We start from the raw sequence: 4,190 nt of genomic DNA, 5'->3' as shown, positions 1-4,190 counted from the left end.
ACATCTGCCTCTTTGGAGCTCTGCAGACCTATTGCATGACCACACAAAGGCACCCTGTGATCCCCTAGGCAGAGAAGGAAGCCTTCGGCACCCACACAGAGCTAGTCTTAAAGTCAAGGCCACTCTTGCCACATTTTAAATAGTTCTATGTCAGAACACCAGTGTGACTCCTCTAGCTACCCTGCACGTCCTCCAGGAAGGGCTGCTCACCTCCTCCTGGTCTCTGGAGGGCTGGTGAAATATTTCCTGTGGGTGATCTTGGGAGGAGCCCCAGTTTTGAAGGACTAAACAAGATTAAAAAAATTAGATACTACTAGTAGTAAATAGCTGGCATTGAGTTGTTATTAAGTGCCAGGCACTCTGCCAAACACTTCACATGCATTTAATCCTCACTACAGCCCTATAAGTGTTATGAGTATTCCCATTTTACAGACGTGAAAAATGAGGCTCAGAAAAGTTAACTTGCCCAAGATCACGTAGGTGTTAAGTGACGGAGCCATGATCCAAACGCACATACTCCAGTCTCCAGGGGCAAAGCTCTAATAAAGGGTGTGGATGACAGGTCACTGTCGTCATGAGGTTAACCCTCCACGTGACACTGCCTTGTACTTGCCAGTGGGATGTCACGCCCTGATGCAGCTCAAGCCAAGGGCAGCTTGGGCGCTGCAGCTGTGACTGTCTGCTGGGATGTTCACAGCTCCGTCAGTTCAGGGACTGCCTGACCCAGCCTGACCAAATTAGAGCAGCTAATGGGCGTGACATAATTTGACATGTACATTGTTAGCTGAACCCCTTGGGAGATGATTTTAAATAGAGACAATACCATGCTGTGAACTATTTTGGGTTACGGAGCCCTTATTCTCTAACTCTTGCAGGAAAAAAGAATTGTGTCATGATAAATTGAAAACCCCCCAAGAAGCTGTTCCAGGGTCAGGAGAGCAGCAGGCTAGCTGGATTGGCAGACATTCTTCCTGGGAGTTTCAGGGATTTCACCCCCATTTCCTAGCACTTTATCCCCCAAACATTCCCCAAACCCTAGTTAAGAACCGCTAACTCTATCCATCCTCCTCCCAGAGACTCCCTAATCAGGAGGATTCAGAACCCCAGTCAAAATCCAGCACTGGTAAGACTGCAAAACAGGCACAGCTTGAGGCCCCCATATGCACCCCCCATCCTGCTTTTCCCTTTCTCAGGTGCACAGAACCAGCAATCTACCCAGGGCCGTGCTGAGGGACCACGCAGGTCCACTCTCTCTGGGCATCACCCGATGCCCAACTCCTAGTCATAGCGAGTCTTCCCCATCCTGTTTCCCATGCCCTCACACTTGCTTCCTGACCTTCCTAAAGAGTATGTGCATCCCTGTGTGCTACTGCCACTGAGCCTCATGGCTTAATATGTGCTCATCCTCTCAGGCAAGACCCACTGACTCTATGACACATAACCAGTACCCAAGAAATGTTTGGTGTTGAATTAATGAATGAAAGTAAGAGTAACAGTTTCTCTGGAAATCCCATGCCTTACTCCCAACCAGTAAGTCCAATACTGGCTTTCAGGCTAATAAAAATGAATTTGGGGGCAAAAGAGCTTTGCCTTTTAAAAAACTGAAGCCCTTGAAATAACACTACTTGAGAAGGATGACCAGGAGAGATATAGAGCACATGGTGGCCTTCCCATATGCATTTCCTTTTTCCCCTTCCTAGCAGGGCCCCATACTTCCCAGCCATGCACTTGGGAGGGATTAACCTAATTGCAGTTCTCTGGGCGGACTTCGGTCGGTTCAAGCCATCCAGTCGGTTCCATTGTCCTAGCTACCCTAGCCACAATGATTGGCTTGGGGATGACCACCTGGTCCAGATATAAGGAGATTTTGCTTTCGTGATCATTAGGTGGGACAGTCTAAGAATAAAACCATGGGAGGCTAAGAAGAAATGGAAAGACACTGGGTCTTCATTGGCTTGTCCAGCTACTACATCTGGCCTTACCTAAGCCCACCCAACCTCTGGTCTTCTCAATTACATAAGCAAACAAAGCCTTTTTTGTTTAAGCATAATGAATACATAATACAATAATACATAATCCCTTGATTCCTTTTATGATTGAGCTCAGAGACTATTTTATCAAGTTATATCACCCTTATTTTACAGCTTATTTAACTTAAAAAAATAAACATACCAAAAGACAAACGCATAAAATCCCTAATTTTTCACTCTCTGGTCAAAGCCTTCCAAAGATTCCCTAGGCTTGTGATGTCCCAGGTGAAGGAGGAAATAACAGTGGTTTCAATAAGATAGAAGCTTATTTCTCTCTCATACAAAATAAGGCTGGATTCTGGCTGGTATGGGAGCTACAGTGTCAAAGTTCCAGGTTTCCTCTGTGTTTTTGTTCTGCCATACTTAGCATATGGCTTCCATCTTGAATTCACTTCATGGTCCAATGTGGCAGCTAGAGCTCCAGCCATCACACTGATCTTCCTGTTCCAGGAAGGCACAGGGGGGAGAAGGGAAAAAAAAAAGAAAAGATTACGTCAGTAGTCTAACCCCTCTTAAGGCATCTTCACAGAAGATCAACCCAACAACTTCTGCTTGTATCTCAATGGCCAACCCAGCTGCAAATGTGGCTGACAAATGTAATCTTCCAGCTGGGCACATTGTCATCCAGTTTAAAATCTTGGTTATGTTATGAAGGAAAAAGGGGAGAGTAGATACTGGGTAGGCAACTAGCAGTTTCTGCCCCACCCCACTTAACAACCAAGCCTGGCTACGGTGTTCAGTTCTTTTTTTTTTTTTTTTTTTTTTTTGCGGTACGCGGGCCTCTCACTGTTGCGGCCTCTCCCATTGCGGAGCACAGGCTCCGGACGCGCAGGCTCAGCGGCCATGGCTCACGGGCCCAGCCGCTCCGCGGCATGTGGGATCCTCCCAGACCGGGGCACGAACCCGTGTCCCCTGCATTGGCAGGCGGACTCTCAACCACTGCGCCACCAGGGAAGCCCTAGTTCTTTTTTTTTGAATTTTATTTTATTTTATTTTTAATACAGCGGGTTCTTATTAGTTATCTATTTTATACATATTAGTGTATATATGTCAATCCGAATCTCCCAATTCATCCCACCACCACCACCTCTGGTGTTCAGTTCTGTCGCTCGGTACCTGCTCCTCCAAAGAGACCCCCTGGTTCAAGCTGCAATTACTCTCTCTACAGACCCTTAACATCTCAAGCTGGTCCCCCCTCCACCCTGCCCTCCACCTGCCAAGGGTCTTCTGACCAGCATCTTCTGATTTATCCAGTCGAGAGGCACTTATTGAGCCAATAAATAAATAAATTAGAACACTTTAGTCTTTCATTAGAATCTTGGCTTCAGTTTAACTCATAGCACACTTGACCTTCTCTGTCTTGCTCTAGTCAGACCCCATTCGTACTTACCTTCTTCACTCACCAGTCTCCCTTGAACTATGTTCTTTCCAACACAGGTCTGCTCTTCAATATCAGTTTCTAACTTCTTTCTGACATTAACGTTCTCGGTCCCATGGGTAAGAGCCTAGGGCAGCAAGGACTATGGTCAAAAGCAGCAGCTGAGTGGCGGCTGGTCTGCAAATCTTCATGGATGACAGGGTGTGATTTTGTCTGGGGACAGGTGACTGAGGCCAGGGCAATGACTTCTTTTTCGGTTCTCCCAAGGCCTTCTGACCCGTTCTTGTACATTTCAGATGCCATGGACAGCATTGCAGGCCTCAGTTAGCAATGAACAGCACACACAAGGCAAATCAAACGGTAATAATGAAGTGAATTATTGCCTTGCTAGAGGCAACACATCTGCTCCTCCGTACCTCACCTGCACAAAAGCAGAAAAAAATAAGAAAAAAAAAATCAATGTCTGATAATGCTAAAAAAAATGTGTTACCGTGAGTCCTCCTATAAAATTAAATTTTCCCATTTTGATTATAAACTGAAAGCTATTGTAACTCAAAAATGGACATTCTCTTATGTCTTTTCAAATAGCAACATCATTAGGGAGATGTGAACAATTATCCCCAACTGGATTTTTTTTTAAGTTAAATTCTTCAGAGGAACAGATAGGTTATTCTTTAAATCCTTGGTTTAAAACTAAACCTATGAGACACAATATTATAGGTTTAACCAAGAGGGCTTGACTTTGGATTTAGAAAGTTTAATTGATCCAGTCATCCCTTTTA

The 4,190-nt window shown here is 45.2% G+C and overlaps 1 long non-coding RNA gene across 1 annotated transcript; it reads right to left on the bottom strand.

The window, feature by feature from the left end:
- Positions 1 to 2,071: 2,071 nt before the first annotated feature.
- On the bottom strand, positions 2,072 to 3,828 carry LOC307049428. Its single transcript, XR_013810756.1, has 2 exons — positions 3,421 to 3,828; positions 2,072 to 2,471 (listed from the first exon to the last, which is right to left on the bottom strand). It is a non-coding gene; the product is annotated as an uncharacterized lncRNA (long non-coding RNA).
- Positions 3,829 to 4,190: the final 362 nt, after the last annotated feature.

Source organism: Hyperoodon ampullatus, assembly GCF_949752795.1.
Source record: "Hyperoodon ampullatus genome assembly, chromosome: 3".
Taxonomy (NCBI): Eukaryota; Metazoa; Chordata; class Mammalia; order Artiodactyla; family Ziphiidae; genus Hyperoodon; species Hyperoodon ampullatus.
The sequence above is the reverse complement of the archived record's forward strand: the minus strand, read 5'-3'. Positions and strand labels throughout refer to the sequence as shown.